The sequence below is a fragment of the Piliocolobus tephrosceles genome, chromosome 6 (assembly GCF_002776525.5).
Source record: "Piliocolobus tephrosceles isolate RC106 chromosome 6, ASM277652v3, whole genome shotgun sequence".
In the NCBI taxonomy this organism is placed as follows: domain Eukaryota; kingdom Metazoa; phylum Chordata; class Mammalia; order Primates; family Cercopithecidae; genus Piliocolobus; species Piliocolobus tephrosceles.
Window position 1 is genome coordinate 52,782,964 of NC_045439.1, and position 19,252 is coordinate 52,802,215.

Sequence of the window (19,252 nt, forward strand, 5' to 3'; positions counted from 1 at the left end):
GGAAGAGTGTGGTTCTTACAACAGCCTTTGACCTAGGAAAAGACATTGGTTTATCTGATTTTTGAATTCTTACTGTTAAGGACACTCTGTAAGACATATAAAGTTGAGCATGACCTGAAATGTCAGTACTCTTGTGTTTGTTTGTTAACAATTCCTTTCCTCTGGGCAAAGGAAAGGCAGTATAAATGAAACCCAGGGATATGGCCTTGCTGTTCCCCAGAGTGAAGTCATCACTCTAAAGGAAAAAAAAAAATACCATTCATTAAATATAAGTTATTGTATTAAGTGTGGATTTTTCCTATGTCGACCTGGACCCAGTATTATTGATAAATAAGTGCCTAACATTTAGTAAATATTCACATCACTTGAAAAATGAATGAAAATATCCTTTCATTAAAAGAGATATTACTATGTCTACGTTCACTATATTCGTATTTATTCATTTGAAAAATACTTATTGTGCCACCTTGTGCCAGGCACTGGGTTAGGCAATAAGTGCCCTGAGTATTCTGAGTACCAAGTACAGGCACTGAGTACACAATGGGATACTAACCAAGAGATACTCTGTATGAATGAAACACAGATCAGATTATCAAATGAATTAACATTCCCAACATTATTTTGCTTTTCTCCTCCTTGGAATCTGGGAAGGGAAGAAATTGTTTTCTGAGTGAATAAAACTTTTGATCAAATAATTCAAATATTCAGATGTTCCAAAGATTACTAATTCTAGATAAATCATTGACATATTCATAAATCACTGCTTAAGAGGATGTCTGGGTATTATTTGCATCAATAAGAAACCCCAAAGATTTCATGTTTATTTTAAATTTATATTTCTTCTAGAGTAATCTATAACAAAAGAAATGCATTAGATATAAAAACATTAGAGCTGTAAGCTTTAATTATTTGCTTTATAAATGAGCAAAAGTATTAAAATCTCTACATAAAGGGAAATGACAATGAATAATTGCCATTCATTTAATCATTTGATAAATATATAGAACACTTGTTCTGTGCCAAGTCCTCAAGATAAAATGTTAAGACATTTGGTATTTTTTATCTAACACAAAAGTCCATATAACAAACATATATGATTATATTATACATCAAGAAAATATATAAATAAAATTTCATATATTCATTACACATTTTTAAATGCATATATGTGCCATAGGAAAATGTGTGAAGAGATTTACACCAAAATGGTAAATAATGGTGAACTTCTCTGCATGGTAGGATTTCTGAGGATTGTTGTCTTGTTTCTCTATATTTTCTAACTTTTCTACTATGAGTAGGAAAACTAAAACCAAAACACTACATGAGTTCAGGCCTACTGTCTAAAACTTAACTTTAAAAGAAACTAAAACTGTACTATAAAATTTAGGTCTATAACTCCCAAGAATTGTTTGAGCCTGTATCACTTCCTACCTAGGTCTTGTCCTTGACTCATTACTGCGTCTCCCTTCCTCAGTTCTGATCTCTCCACTCTTTAGCTCAGACATTTTCTGTGGTTTCTGAATAGACACTGAATACATTCCAGGCTATTTGGGCTGGCATACAAAGACTCCAGGATTCAGATACTATCTGCCCTTCTGCACGTCTCTTCTACATTTCATTCACTGATTCATTCACAGAAAGTATTTGTTGAGTATAAATCACTGTGCTGGATAATTAGAAGAGACAAAGGTAGAAGAACCATGCTCTCTTGAACCTCCAGTGGGTAGCATAAAGTATGTTTTTGGCATGTGCATGCACACACACCCACACTTCACAAAAACGTACAATGTGTAGTGGGTCTGAGGGGAGGCAACATACAGTGTTGAGAGAGACAAGAAGAGGCAGCAATTCTGCTAGAAAATTAAGGAAGATGCTGTGGATCTGTTGCCTTTTGAGCTGATGTTCATTGGATAAATAGTTTCAACACAGATAGGCAAAATTTTTAACATTTATGACGCCCTATGGGGACCAGGATATCTAGATACTGTTTGTATCAAGAAAGCATCCTGAGGACTGCATGTTTGTGTATTTTAAGTTCATATTTCTTCTAGCAGTTATAAGTAAAACAAAGGAAGGAAATGCAGGTCCTCCCAGACTTTGCTGTACGCTAGTGGAAAGTGATCCTCCAGTAACCCCATCTACTAAATAAGCTATTATGTGTCCTTTTTCACATTACCGGAGAATGCAATTTTTAGGACTCTATCCCACTGAAGTAAAAGCACCATTGCCGTAAGATAAAGTATACTAAAATATAAGTATAAATACAAAAATGTTAATTTTAGCAATTTGTAATGGCAAAATGCTAGAATATCTATCTGCAGGGTAATGAGCAAATAAAGTATTAAACTGCCATATTGTGAACTTTATGCACTTTTTAAAAATATATATATATATATATATTTTTAGAGACAGGGTTCACTATGTTGCTCAGGCTGGTCTCAAAACTCCTGGGCACAAGCGATCCTCCCAAAGTGCTGAGATTATAAGCGTGAGCCACCTCACCCAGCCTTATGCACTTATTTTTTTAAATAAGTTATACTTCACCTGTAATCCCAGCACTTTGGGAGGCCAAGGTGGGTGGATCATGAGGTCAGGAGTTCGAGACCAGCCTGGTCAACATGGTGAAACCCCGTCTCTACTAAAAATACAAAAATTAGCCAGGTGTGGTGGCGAGCACCTGTAATCCCAGCTACTCAGGAGGCTGAGGCAGGAGAATCGCTTGAACCCGGGAGGCAGAGGTTGCAGTGAGCAGAGATTGGGAGATTGCACCACTGCACTCCAGCCTAGGTGACAGAGCAAGATTCTGTGTCAACAACAACAAAAAAGTTATACTTGAGTAAAATGCATCAAAATATAAGAGACTGATATTATAGAGAAATAGATAAATTAACGTGATAATGTGATAAAAAAACAAATACAACAAAATTCTAATTGTAGCATATTGGTGGTGAGGATATAGGTGTTCACCATTTAATTCTTCCAGATTTTCTGTATGTTTGAAAATGTTTATAATAAATTATTAGAGATAAAAAGGAATGATTCAAGTTCCCACATATTGGCCTAGAAAGATAAGTTTTAAAAGTGTCTTTAGTATAATTCTATTTTTGTGGTTTAAGAAAGCTGGCTCTAGAGCAAGAGTCCTGAGTCTTCAAGCCTAGTGCCCTGTGATTTACCAGCCCTGTGACCTTTCTCACGCCACTCCCACTCTGGTTTAGTGTTACTGGAAACTAACTTACTCGTTGTTATTATGAGGAGTAAATAAATAATACACTTGATTTCTTTCTTTCTTTTTTTTTTCTGAGACGAAGTCTCGCTCTGTCACCCAGGCTGGAGTGCTGTGGCCGGATCTCAGCTCACTGCAAGCTCCGCCTCCCGGGTTCACGCCATTCTCCTGCCTCAGCCTCCCGGGTAGCTGGGACTACAGGCGCCACCACGTCGCCCGGGTAGTTTTTTGTAGCTTTTAGTAGAGACGGGGTTTCACCTTGTTAGCCAGGATGGTCTCGATCTCCTGACCTCGTGATCCGCCCGTCTCGGCCTCCCAAAGTGCTGGGATTACAGGCTTGAGCCACCGCGCCCGGCCTACTTGATTTCTTAAAACAGTACCAGACATGTAGCAAGTATTCAATAAATATTATTAGCTGTGATTGAGAGGAAAAAAGGGGGCATGTCGGGTGGGAAGGAGCAAACCTGTCTCTCTCTCTCTATATATACACATACACACATATATATACACATACACACACATATATATACACATACATATATACACACACATACACATATATATACACAAACACATATATACACACATATATACACACACATATATACACACACACACATACACACATATACACACACATATATACACATACACATATATACACATACACAAACACATATATACACACATATATACACACACATATATACACACACACACATACACACATATACACACACATATATACACATACACATATATACACATACACACACATATACACACACACATATACACATACACACATATATACACATACACACATACACATATATACACATACACATATACACACACATATATACACATACATATATATACGCACACATATATGCACACATATATACACACATATATACACACATATACACATACACACACATATACACACATATATACACATATACACACACATATATACACACATACACACATATGTGTGTATATGTTAAACTTTGTATATGTTATATATATACACACACATATATACACATACATATATGTGTGTGTATGTATGTTATATATACACACATATACACATACACACATATATGTGTGTATATATGTTAAACTTTGTATATATGTTATATATACATACACATATATACACATACACACACATATATATGTGTGTATATAGGTTAAACTTTGTATATATGTTATATATATACACACACACACACATATATTTGTATGGAATGGGAGGAGGACACACACACACACACACACACACAACATTATGTTTTTTGTTTGTTTTTAAGTGTAATGCAACCCCATAAGGAAACAATCAGAGAAATCCAGAAAGAAAGACATTCTCCAAGATAACTGGCCTGGAAAAAAATGGCAGGACTGCTCCAGATTAAAAGAGACATAGGACACACCACAGTCGTAAGCAATGTATGACCCTTCATTGCATTGAGGTTTGAAAAAATAGCTATAAAAGACATTTGGGGGACAACTGAGGAAATACTGAACATAAGCTGGAAATTAGCTGATATTAGGGAATTATTGTTAGTTTTGTTAGGTGTGACCATGGTATTGTGGTTATGAAGCAGAGTACCTTTTCATTTCATTTTCAAAAAGATGTTCATGCTGAGGTGTCTGGGTAAGTGGTCAAGATGTTTGCAACTTAGAAATAATTCAGCAAAAACCACATACATAAACCCATAGATAAATGTGGCAAATGTTGCATCAGGTGGTGAATATAATAGGTCTACATTGAACTATTATTATTTTTTTGTTTTGGTTTGGTTAATTTTGAGACTCACTCTATCACCCAGGCTGGGGTGCAATGGTGCGATGTCGGCTCACTGCAACTTCCACCTCCTGGGTTCAAGTGATTCTCCTGCCTCAGCCTCCCAAGTAGCTGGGATTACAGGTGCCTGTCACCAGGTCTGGCTAATTTTTGTATTTTTAGTAGAGATGGGATTTCACCATGTTGGCCAGGCTGGTCTCGAACTCCTGACTTCCAATGATCCTCCTCCCTCAGCCTCCCAAAGTGCTGGGATTACAGGCGTGAGCCACCACACCTGGCCTGAGCTATTATTTTTAATTTTCTGTGTGTTTGAGATTTTTCTTAATAGAAAGTTAAAAAACAGAGTTAAGTAGAAAGTTTTAAAACACAGACATGGAGGGTTGTGAACATTTGCAAACACAGGAGATGTGCAAATTCTTCGTAAATACTGTCACTGTCAATGCTTTGCCATTAAGAACAAAGACATGAATTGTAGCAACATCAGAGTTTAATGCAGTGTTTCTCAAAGGGATTCACAAACCTTGAGCATCACAATTACCTGGGCTCTTATTAAAAATGCAGATCCCTGCTGGGCATGGTGGCTCACACCTGCAATCCCAACACTTTGGGAGGTGGAGGAGGGAGGATTGCCTGAGCTCAAGAGTTCCAGACCAGCCTGGGCAACAGTGAGCTCTTGTCTTTATTAAAATAAAAAAAAAAAAAAAATTAGCTGGGCATGGTGGTGCATGACTGTAGTCCCAGCCACTTTGGGGGCTGAGGCAGAAGAATGGCTTGAGCGTGGGAAGTCAAGGCTGCAGGGAGCCCTGAGCATGCCACTGCACTCCAGCCTGGGTGACAGAGTGAGACTCTGACTCAAAACAAACAAATGAATAAAAGCAGATCCCTGAGTTCCTCTGCAGTTACAGTGAATGGGTTTTTCTAAAGGTTCCAGGTGAGTCTCAATTACAGTGTTTACCGAACCTCCTTGTTACAAGATGCACCTCGAGCATTCACTAAACATACAGATTCCCAGGCCCCTGGCTTGGTAATTTTTATTCACTTGGGCTGGGGCTGAGCATCTGCATATGCAGCAAATGCTCTAGGCAACTGTATGATTCAGCAGGTTTAGAAAACATTGTTTAAAAACTGAATGCAGGCCGAGTGTGGTGGTTCATGCCTGTAATCCCAACCCCTTGGGAGGCCAAAGTGGGTGGATCACTTGAGGCCAGGAGTCGAAGACCAGCCTGGCCAATGTAGCAAAACCTTGTCTCTATGAAAATGCAAAAATTAGCCGGGCATGGTGGCACACGCCTGTAATCCCAGCTACTTGGGAGGCTTAGGTGGGAGGATCTCGTGAACCCGTGGGGCAGAGGTGGCAGTGAGCCAAGATTGCGCCATCGCACTCCAGCCTGAGCGACAGAGCCAAACTCTGTCTCAAAAAATAAAATAAATGAAGTTAATAAATGAAAACTGAATGTAGTTTCCTAAACACACTTGATAAGAATCACCTGGGCTGCTCATGGAAGTCACCCATATTTGCAGACCTCACAAAATCTTTCTAAACAGAATCTTCTGGGAGTGGGCATGGAAGTCTGTATTTTTATCAAGAGACTCTGGTGATTCTTGACATCAGACAACTTGGGAAACATCAGAGCACAGTTATGCAAAGCCATCTGAAAGAATGGCCCAGAGAAGCAATAGGGGCAGCTACAAACAGATGGAGTGAAAAGGGGATGCCCATGCAGTGTCCGCATAAGCCCTCTCTAGATGAAAGACAGCATCCCAGCCATCTCGGTGCCACTCAGGCTCATCTTTTTTTTTTTTTTTTTTTTGAGATGGAGTCTCGCTTTGTCGCCCAGGGATTACAGGCGCCAGCCACCACATTGGGCCCATCTTTAAGGCATCCTAGTCCCCATACTCCAATCCCAAAAGCCTGATTAGAAGATGTCATCCCATATGGAGTAGCTACAGGAAGAAAATGTGCTGGCAGGAGTGTGCAGGATTTGGGTGCCCTCAGTAGTAGAGTTCCCACTGTAAATTAATTCTCTTTTATGTCAGATGCATGCAACAGTCTCACAATCTTGCTGAATGTACGTCAGCTCCTGAAAGATGGCCTAATTGGCCTGATCCTTTTTTTTTTTTTTTTCCTGCACAAAGGACGGCCCTGGCGAATTTGCTAAGGTAAATGTGTCCCTTTGGAGATTTCTGGGAAAACACCCAGACATCCCTTTCTTTCCAAGCGATTTCACACTCTACTGTCCTCTGGACTTCTACAGCATGTTTAGACGAAGAGAAGCGTCTGTTGGCGAAGTCAGGTTTTTGGAGCAGTAGAGTGGGTTTTTAGCTGGACATGCTAGAAACATGCCTTGCCTCCCTAGCCAGCTACAGGGCCCCCAGTCCCCACCCTGGCCTGCATTCAGTTCCTCAGGCGCATTCAGCTCCTTCCCTTCTCCAGGTCTTTCCGCTGATATGCCTGGAGAATTGTGTCTCTCCTACTCCTCACCCAGAGCCTCAAAAAGCGACTCCCTCAGGTTTTAGCTCAAATGCCACCTGCTTAAAGAAGGCTTTTTAGACCACACTATCTAAAGTAGTGGCCCCTTTCTTATGGGAGCACTTACCACAAACAGAAATGATGTTGCTTATTCATTCGCTTATCTCTTTATTATTTCCCTCCCCTTACCAGATTTTACACCCTTATTATAAGCACCTTATTTATTCCTAGGATCCTCAATATGTTCATAGGACCTGCCATGTAGAAGTGCACAGTATATACTTGTGAATTGAATGAATGAGTCTCAGGGCTGGAAAATATCTCAGAAGAGCCCGGGTCTATCCCCATCCTATAATGAAATGCCCTGGAACAGTTTTGAGACCCACTTCATGGACTGGTACCCAGCTCATGAGGGTGTTTTTACCTAAACTGCAGCAAAACAAGACTAGTAAGAACAATGTTTTTTCATTGTTCTAACTTCATTCAACTTAAAGGACTTTATGCTAAGATTATGCTCTTCCTGTTTTGGGGAGGTATTAAAGTATCTTCTATTACATTGCGGTGATAATAAGTGGTATTTAACTGTTTAATGTCCTTACTTGGAAAAATAAAAATAAAACCTTGGTGACTTTAACTGGTCTTCAGGTCTCTCTGACTTGTGACATTCAGAGTACTGGAAGCCACTGGCCTCACATCCATCCATCTGTGTGACTATTTAGATGATGTTGAAAGCCACTGGTCTCACATCCTCAGTATGACTATTTAGATGATGCTGAAGTGGCCATCGCCTCCCCGGTTGCCTTTGATTATTAAAGCATGCTTTTTTTTTTTTTTTTTTTTTTTTTTTGAGAAGACAGAGTCTCACTGTCACTTAGGTTGGAATGCAGTGGTGCACTCACAGCTCACTGTTTCTCATCCTCCCAGGCACAATGCTATCTTCCCACCTCAGCTGCCAGAGCAGCTGGAACCACAGGCACAAATCACCATGGCTGCCTAAATTTTTTTTTTTTTTTTTTTTTTTGTAGAAAAGGGTTTTGCCATGTTGTCCAGCTGGTCTCAAACTGCTGAACTCAAGTGATCTGCCCACCTCGGCCTCCCAAAGTTCTGGGATTACAGGCATGAGTCACTGTGCCCAGCCTATGCTTTCTTTAAATTTTTGTTCTCCCTGTGACTTCCACCCGTGGTGGCATGGAGGTGCACTGCTCAGCTCTCCTCCCAGAGAGTCTGCCACTGTGCGGTAGCCAGCTCCAGCTGCTGCCCTTTGGGTTAACCATAGTTTTCATGTCAAGGCCATGCCTCCCTGGGGCTGCCTTTAGCCAGTGACGGAGCACAGCATGGGTACTAGGGCTTGGCCATCCGTGACCAACGTGAAATTCCTCCAAGGGCATCAAAGGAGGGACATTCCATCCACTTAGCAGAGACTTTCTCAGAATGGTACTGTAGTGCTACCCAATCATTCTCCCCCTCTCTCCTTTCACATGTACCATACCTGCGTCCTTGTCTGACGGCTCTCCCCACCTGTTTCTACTCTCTCTTGTTCAACATTCACAGGTGTTTCCCCCAATAAATGGCTTGCATGTCTATCTCTTCTTGGCATCTGCTAGTTCAAGAAGCTTCCTGAACTAACTTATCCCTTGCTTACAGGGACTCTAGGAACTAGACAAGGTATTTCAAATGTGATCTGATCAGCTGTGCAACTATGGACAGTTAATCTATTTCACCATCTGTAAGATGGGGATATTACTACTCACCTATAGGGTTGCTGGGATACTTGAAGGGAATAACATGTGAAGTGCTTAAGGGTGCCTGGTGCTCTTTAAATGGTAAAGGCCTGTCCCCCGCTGGCTGCCATTATGAGAAAACCACACTATTTAAAGGCTGTTCTGAGCTACGAAAGTGCATTTTATATGTTCAAATAAAAAGTGACCAAAAGTGTAGATTTTATTTTTAATTGCATATTTTAAAGGACCTGGAGGATTCTTCGGGTTATCAGGGTGTGATATCAGACAGTCTAATGTAAAATGAATTTTAGTGCAAAGTCTACCTTCCAAGGAGCAGATGACTAGGCAGTAATCTGGGAGGAATGGGATTCAGGGGAGCTAGAATCATGGCCAGCAGGCAGGGAGACCATTTCCTTCCTAGAAGGAGACCAGCACAGGTGATTCTCTGGACTCGATTCAGGACAGGTGCAGAACCATTGACAAATGAGAGTTTGCAAGTGAGCACAGGTTATTCAGATCTGGATGTGGAGAAGGAATTGACTAGTAAAAGGTTGGACTTGGGTGACAGAACAGAAGTGCCCAGAGCTGAGGAAATAAGAAGACCAATTGGAAGCAGGCCCAGGTGGCATCTGCATCAGCTAGACCTCTTTCTCTATATTTGCCACTAAGCTCTAGTGTGTTTCCTGAAAAGTGGGCCCAGCTGTGGGAACATAGTGTCTATATTTAAAATATTAAATAATTGTAATGCCTGCTCTCTTAAGCTTGTTAAGAGGTTTGAAAGTAACTGGCACATTACTTGGAACGTAGTAGGTACTTAATAAGCATTAATTTTCCTTCTTGTTCGACACAAATTTAAGTGTGTTGATTTGGCTAATGTGCAGTGTGGCTCTGCCTCACACAGAGAGATGCTTTATTCAGTCTTCGAAGACATGGTCTCTCAAAGCCATGTCATAAGGCCTATGAGAAGATTGCCAGGGCTCGAATCAGGATTCAAGGGGATGAAGAGAAAGAGGGGAGGAAGGAACTGCAGAACTGGTGACAGATGGCATGTGGGAAGGCTAAATCAGGAGTCAGGTCTGCTAAGATAGCAACAGTGAAAGGCAAGCTGGGAAGGCCTAGGACTGTGGCTTAGGGGGACTAAACCTGAGTTCAGATCTCATTATAAGGAGATCAGAAATATCTTGGCGTTGGCAGGGGCACACATTTGAATAGCAAGCCAGAATTCTGTTAGCCCAGGGCAGAACAGTAATTGCCTGCACCAATTTTCTGATTCTCTATCACCTTTTTACACTAGTGGGGTCATGGCCTAATAATCCAAACCCAAACCACAGCTGCTGGCCAGCACAGGAAAAGCCAGGCCAGAGTGAGCCTCAGGTGAAACTTTGGGACCCTTGAGGAATCTGTTTTCATTTTTCACTAAAGTTCTTACTATTCTGAGGATAGTTTTCAAATTGTCTTCAGTTTCTCAATTTAGAGAATTTTTTCCAGTAAAAAAGACTCCTTAAACCCAGTTTTAAGTAAATAGAATGACACTACCCAAAGGCCATGAGCAATTTTGGTTTGTTTTTTTGAGACGGAGTTTCGCTCTTTTTGCCCAGGCTGGAGTGCAATGGCATGATCTCAGTTCACTGCAATCTCCGCCTCCTGGATTCAAGCAATTCTCCTGCCTCAGCCTCCCGTGTAGCTGGGATTACAGGTGCAAACCACCAGGCCCATCTAATTTCATATTTTTAGTAGAGATGGGGTTTCACTGTGTTGGTCAGTCTGGTCTTGAACTCCTGATCTCAGGCAATCCGTCTGCCTCAGCCTCCCAAAGTGCTGGGATTACAAGTATAAGCCACCCTGCCCAGCCCTGAGCAATTGTGATTCTTATTCTTTAGGAGTTACATTAGAATGTGAATTAGACAAGCATGCTGAATCCATGAAGAAAATACATGTTTCATTGTGTTCAAATACACATAACATGAAACTTACCCTTTTCACCATTCTTAAGTATACATTCCAGTGACATTAAGTACATTCACAATGTTGTACAATCATCACCGCAATTCACTTCCAGAACTTTTTCATCATCCCAAACTGAAACTCTGTATCCGTTAAGCAGTACCTCCCCATTCTCCCTCCTCCCAGCCCCTGACAACCACCATTCTACTTTCGGTCTCTATTAATTTGAATACTCTAGGTACCTCATGTAAGTGAAATATAATATTTGTTCTTTTGTGACTGGGATGACAGGCGTGAGCCACTGTGTCTGGCCATCTTTTTTTTCCCCCCTTTTATAAAGAGATGGATTCTCACTGTGTTGCCTAGACTGGACTCAACTCCTGGACTCAAGTTATTCTCCCACCTCAGCCTCCTAAGTAACTGGGATTACAGGGTGAGCCACCACACCTGGTTCCTTTTGTTGTTGTTATTGTTGTTGTCTGTAGCACTTGGCCCAGTGAGTGGCACATAGAAGATACTCAATAAACTCAATTAAGTAAATGAAGATGTGCTCACCCCCCATGCAGTAATAAGCAGTGTCTGGCTGCAGGGAGTACTTCAGTCCTGTTTAAGGCAGAGTAATATTCCATGAAGAAAACTTTCGAGGCAGCTTTCTCTGGAATGGAGTCAGATGACAGGGGCTAACTAATTTTTTTGGACTTGCTTTAGTCAGGGACACTGTATTTTTGACTGATTTTTAAATCAAAATTTAAATAATAAAAATAACCCAAACCAATTAACTGACACAGTTATTCAAATACAATGTAAATATAAAATGAATCACAATTTCAAACAGAAATGCAGATGGGTTCTCACTTTTTAAAAATAAGCAAATGTGTGAAGTATTAATTATAGGGTTTTTGTTTTTACAGTAGAATGTCTCATAAAGTATCATAGATAAATTTTCAAGTAAATACATTCAGAAAGTTAAATATAAGCATTGCAAAACCACTCCTATTTGGAGGATTTATACAGGTCAGGATTACAAAAGTGGGACTTCAGATCTTGTGCAGAGATAACCTGCTCCCAGGCTGACATGAGAGAAATGAAATAAAAGTTGCTTAGACTGGAAGTCATCAAATACCTATTCTTACCTTGGTTATTGATCCAAGAATTGCTTATATCTTTTCAACTGAAGGTAAAAATGGAAATGTATCCACAGGTTGAAATAATTTAAATCCAATATCAAGTTTTTGTAACCTAAACAAAGACCAGAATCCCCTTCCCTGAGATTTTTTTAAAAGCAACTTCTGTATGATGAGAGCATCCCACAACAGCTGGCACCGTCAGGTTTCTCCTAACCAGGCACTACTATTGGACGGGACACATGAGATTTGATATTGTTTAACTCCCATTTCCACACCCTTGGGATGTTCCCAGTCAGGACATTTATAAGAAACTGAGAGCAAATTTAAATTTTATTCCAAGATTTCTCGGAGGCTTTCTTATGCTAATGTTCATTGTGACTCTTCCGAAGAGTACACCATGTGGTCATTCTTAAGCTGACTTGAGTCAGAATCTACATTTCACAGGTCTTCTTGTAGTGCTATTGTCACTCGGGATATATTTTGGGAAATGCTGAGTCTGATAATAGGTTATAGAAAAGCAATAAAAATGATGAAAGAATTTGGAAATTATACCTACAGTTTGATGTTTAAAAACCATGTATTTTTCAGGCAATGTAGGAAGGTGACTAGTTTTTAGAGCACAAGCTTAAGGCAAAACAAAACTGGATTCAAATCCCAACTCTGCCACCTTGTAGCTTTGTAATATGAGCTAATTACTTAACCTCATTTGGTTTCAATTTTCTGTCTACTTTAGGAAACTGTGCCAGAATTATAGGAGATAATATCTAATTATATCGATTGAAATCCAGCCAGGAGACAAAAAACACACCAATTATTTTATCAGAGATTAACACAAAGAGTTGTTAACTGAAAAATCAAAAGGAAAACACTAAGTTATGACACTAGTAGCAATTGCAGGAAGCGGCTACCATCCACAGAGCTGGGGAAACAAAGTGAAGTTGGAATTACAAAAATGTAGAAGTTTGGAGGAGCCCGACAGATCTGAAACACTGAAACCTCTGAAGAGGGGGTGCTGCTGGGCCTGGGGCTGGGTCCTGGGAGGGGGTGAGGAGGCAGGTTTGGCAAATGTTGGAAAAACTGCAACCTGGATTCAACTGCTGCTCCTGGAATCAACCACCACTGCCAAGGTACAGAAGTGAGGCTGGGGTGATGCTCACAGGAATGAGAAGCAAACAGGAAGCTCGTGGGAAACAAACAGGAAAGAGCAAATCCCTCCTTCCTCCTATCTATCTTCCAGTCTCCCTCCATTGCTCTGATTTGTAAAGCTTCATAGGAGCAGCTGGGAAAGCATAAATGTGGTTTGCAGAGTCCTAGTACCAGCATCACTAAGCAAAGTATAGAAGGGTGGGTTTGGGGCTGACAGGTGGGTTTGGAGCTGCGCCACTGGCACAAACACAAAGTGCTTAGAGCAGAGAAAACATATGATGGCTGTTCCCCCTCCTCCTCCTAATCTGACTCATTAACTCAGTCTTACGCCTGGTACGTATCCGCAGAATTGTAGAGGACCTAGCTATGATAAAGACAGAAGAAATTAAATGCCTGGAAGTTCAACTAGTTAAATAAACGAGGTAGGCTCAACATTGCATCTCACATTTAGCATGTCTGAAACTGAACACTTGATTCCTCCAAATACATTTCTTTCTCAGTCTTTTAAAAGTGGAATTCAGAAAAGGTCACTTCCCAGCTTCAACTCTCCAATGTCTTCCCACTGTATAGAAGACAATGTCGACTCCTACCCACAGCCAGTAAGACCTGTCCTCTCTCCAACTCCATCCCTGTTGCTCCTCCTTGTTTATTCAGTTCCAGTCACGCAGGCCTCTTTTCTGTTCCTCTAACACCTCAAGATCTTTTCGACTTTGCACCACTGTACTTTATGTTCCTTCCACCCAAAATACTACAGACAGGCTCTTGACAAAGCTAGGTTTCTGTTAATCCTGAGGGCTGAGCTCAACTGAAGGCTTTTCAGAGATACCTTCCCTGACACTCTCCTATCTACAACTACTCCCTGACTTGTCTGTTTCCTTCATGGTGTCTTCATATTTTTTGCTTACTGTTTATTGCTAGTCTCCCCTCACCCTTACCCATCTATGTGAGTTGCTCCAGGTCCGGGACCTCTGGTATCTTGTTCATCCTCTCTCTAGCACCAAGGACAGCAGCTCATTCAAAGTAGACCTTCAAAGTATTTTCTGAATGAATGAACGAGTGCTTGAATGAATGAATGAAGGGTGTTCTCAGGAGAGAGGCACAAATATGACTAAGACAGTCTTGCCTTCAGGGAGCAACACTCTAATGGAAAAAGTTTACATGTGCTCCAAGGTTCACAGACTGTTATCATTCACCTTACCCAAGTCAGAAGCATAAGAATTATCCTAAGTCACTCCTCTCCATTATCCAAAATCAAGTCCTTCGGCCCTACTGTTCCTCAACTGTATTACTGTAGTGGCATCTTGATCCTAATTTTCCTACCTCTAGTGTCCCCCAATTCAAACACTAAATTATCCTCCAAATTTGTGTATTTATTTCTAAGTATTCCCCCAATTCAAATACTAAACTATCCTCCAAATTTGTACATTTATTGATAAATGATTGACATGTCCTAAAGCTAATTGAATGTTAGTAAAATTTAATTTTCTATGTAGCTAAACATAAATATGAGTTCCAATACTTTTCCCACACATTGCTTTGTAGACTGTTACACTTCAAACCACTTCCCATACTGATATTTTAAGAATACAAATCTGATTATATTGCTGTATTTAAAATTACTGCAGTGATTCCTCAATATTTTTAAGATTCATTTATTCATTTCACAAATATTTGTTAAATGGTAAACTCTGTACAAAGCAATGGGAATACATGGAGAAACAAGTCAGCTCCTAACCTAAGTAGTTTCTAGTCTACTGAGAGACAGAGAGAATTAAACAAGCAAATAACACACAATGTGATAAGTGCTAAGATGGGTTTAAGCATGTTATGTTGGCCAGGCACAGTAGCTCACGCCTATAATCCCAGCACTTAGGGAGGCCAAGGCAGGAGGATCACTTGAGGCCAGGAGTCTAAGACCATCCTGGGCAACACAGCGAGATTCTGTCTCTACTAAAAAAAAAAAGAAAATTAAAATAGCCAGGTGACCAGGCATGGTAGCTCACACCTGTAATCCCAGCACTTTGGGAGGCCAAGGCAGGTGGATCACCTGAGATCAGGAGTTCAAGACCAGCCTGGCCAACATGGTGAAACCTCATCTCTATTAGCCTGGCATGGTAGCACGTGCCTGTAATTCCAGCTACTCGGAATAAAGGCTGAGGCAGGAGAATCGCTTGAACCCGGGAGGCGGAGCTTGCAGTGAACCAAGATTGTGCCATTGTACTCCAACCTAGGTAACAAAGTGAGACTCTGTCTCAAAACAAACAAACAAAAAAAAAAAAAAAAAAAAAAAACAGGCATGGTAGCACATGCCTGTAGCTGTAGTCCTAGCCACTCGGGAGGCTGAGGCAGAATGATCACGTGAGCCCAGGAATTCGAGGCTGCAGTGAGCCATGACTATGACACTGCACTACAGCCTGGGTGATAGAGCAAGACCCTGTCTCTAAAAAAAAGAAAAAAAACAAATAAAAACCATGGTATGTTATGGCACATGGAAATGGTACAGACTAGCTGGAGTGTGGAGTGTGAAAGGGGAAAACAAAGGTAATGAGGCTGCAAACATAGACTGAGGCAAAATCAGAAAAGGGCTTGATAAGACTTAAACTTTTATCCTGACAGTAAATGGAAGTCACTGAAGGGTTTTAATCAGAAGTAACTTGATTAGTTTTTTTATAAAGAGCTACCTGGTTGGATGTGGAGAATGAATGGATATGATGGGAAGACTCAAACAGGAGGCCAAAAGACTGCTAGGAGATGGCTACAAAGTCATCTAATGGTGGTAGTGAGAAGCCTAGCATGGAGGTGGGGAGAGAGGCAGGGGTGAAGATAAGACTTGAAAGATATTTAGAAGAGGGTGCGAAAGAGGAGTGATAAGAAATGATGGCCATGCCCATCAGAGAAATGCAAATCAAAACCACAATGAGATACCATCTCACACCAGTTAGAATGGCAATCATTAAAAAGTCAGGAAACAACGGGTGCTGGAGAGGATGTGGAGAAATAGGAACACTTTTACACTGTTGGTGGGACTGTAAACTAGTTCAACCATTATGGAAAACAGTATGGCGATTCCTCAAGGATCTAGATCTAGATGTACCATATGACCCAGCCATCCCACTACTGGGTATATACCCAAAGGATTATAAATCATGCTGCTATAAAGACACATGCACACGTATGTTTATTGCGGCACTATTCACAATAGCAAAGTCTTGGAATCAACCCAAATGTCCATCAGTGACAGACTGGATTAAGAAAATGTGGCACATATACACCATGGAATATTATGCACCCATAAAAAAGGATGAGTTTGCATCCTTTGTAGGGACATGGATGCAGCCGGAAACAATCATTCTTAGCAAACTGTCACAAGAACAGAAAACCAAACACCCCATGTTCTCACTCATTGGTGGGAACTGAACAGTGACATCACTTGGACTCGGGAAGGGGAACATCACACACTGGGGCCTATTGTGGGGAGGGGGAGGGGGGAGGGATTGCATTGGGAGTTATACCTGATATAAATGACGAATTGATGGGTGCTGACGAGTTGATGGGTGCAGCACACCAACATGGCACAAGTATACATATGTAACAAACCTGCACGTTATGCACATGTACCCTAGAACTTAAAGTATAATAATAAAAAAAAAATTAAAATTAAAAATTAAAAAAAAAAAAAAGAAATGATGGCCATGCTTCTGGTTTGGCCAACAGGGTGGGGATGGTATCATTCATCAAGATGAGGACTCAGGAAGCAAAACAGAGTTATGGGGAATGTGCTGAGTTGAGCTTTGTACATGTTGAGGGTTGAGGAACCTGTAAGACAGAGTGGAGATACATGGGTCTAGGGTTCAAAAGAAAGTTCTAGCCTGAAGATAGTTTAGGAATTGCCAACTTGGGAATGGATGGAATCAGCCAAAAGATGGCTGGTAAAAAGATATTGCTGAGGCCTCGAGCATTGAGGTACACCTACCTTTAAAGAACCAGGCTGAGGAAGGTATAATGGAGTCTAGGAGCATGGGGTAAGTCAGGTTTAGCAGGCAGGGAAAGGGGACAGACAAAGAAACTAATAATACAGGAGTGGAATCAAGATTTGCTGACTGATTGAATATTGGGGGAGAGACGAGAGGCCAGAAGAAGGGGAATGTGGGATTTTGGGAAGATAGCAATATCACTAACTCAGGAGGGGAAAGTGAGAGATACACAGGTTTTGTAGGAAGATGTGTTCTACTTTGGACATGGTGAAGGGGCCTGTGGGAAATATGAGTGGGAACATCCACTAGCCACTTTGCAATGAAAGTTTCAAACTCAGCAGAAAGACCAAAAATAGATAAATTGATTTGAGAAGAATCAGTCTAGAAGTAAGGGCTGATTGCAATAAATAAGAGACAGCATAGACAGTGCACTCTTTGAAAATAGCAGGTTTTTGCTTGACTCCTCAGTGTCTATTCCATGCACTGCCACTCTGTGGAAATGGTCCTTAACAAGGCATTGGTCCCATGAATGATGCATGAGGGGAGGCCTGTAGAGACCTAGGGAAAGGTTCAATTCATGGCAGTGATATCTGTGGACCACCTGCTTCGGGCGGTGGCTCACACTTGTAATCCCAGCACTTTGGGAGGCCAAGGCAGGTAGATCACCTGAGGTTGGGAGTGCGAGACCAGCCTGACCAACATGGAGAAACTCCGCCTCTACTAAAAAATACAAAATTAGCTGGCATGGTGGCGCATGCCTGTAATCCCAGCTACTCTACTGAGGAGGCTGAGGCAGGAGAATCACTTGAACCTGGGAGGTGGTGGTTGCAGTGAGCCAAGATCGCGCCATTGCACTCCAGCCTGGGCAACAAGACTGAAACTCCATGTACAAAAAAAAAAAAAAAAAAAAAATCATCCGAAGGCTTGTTAGAGGGGTGATTCCTGGGTGAGATCCTAGACCTATTAAATCAGAATTTTAAGACAGATAGATCTGGGGATCTGCACTTTTACCTCTCCCCTAAAAGCAGTTCTTAAGCACCATTGAAATGCAGTGGAACATGGTGACTCAGAAGCCAGGAAAAGTAACTTTCTAGGAGGAGAAAAAAAGTTATGTGTAGAATCTTTCAAAGAGGGGCCATAAAGAATGAGGAGCAAGGAAAGGTCATGGCATGGGGTAAACAGGAGCTTACTGGGCACCCTTGGGAAATCACTTTAAGTCAAATAATCAGAATATAAAAGAAGGGGCATAACTGTGAATAAGAAACAGGAAAACAAAAATGACCATAGCGTAGGATTCAGAGGGTCCCAGACTCAGTAGTATTAGAATTACCTGGGGAACTTCTGACTCAATAAGTCTAAGATCTGAGTTGTGATTCTGCTAATTACCAGCACTGGGGAACCACTGTTGCAGAATTTCTCAAGATGTCTGGAACTAAGAGAAACAGCAATAGGATGGAAGCTAAATAGGAGTTATAGGGTGGAATAAGAAACAGGGTTGGGGTGGGGGAGTTCTTTAGTACTGGTAATATCTAGCATAATTTGAGGTAGAAGGAAATAAGTTAGACTGAAGATACAAGAGAAAGGAGATATGCTAGTATTCTTTTGTTCTCTCAAAGACATCACTCCTGCAATTGCTCCTAGTATCCCAGCATTATCATTTTTTCCCTCTCCACTGATTTGTTCTCATGGGCATTCAAACATGCTGCTATTTTCTCTCATCTTAAAACTAAACACTGGTAAACCCATATTGACAGTTACCACACTATTTCTGTGTTTCTCCTTATAACAAAATTCTCAAAAGAGTTGATTCTATCTTCTGCTTCCCATTCCT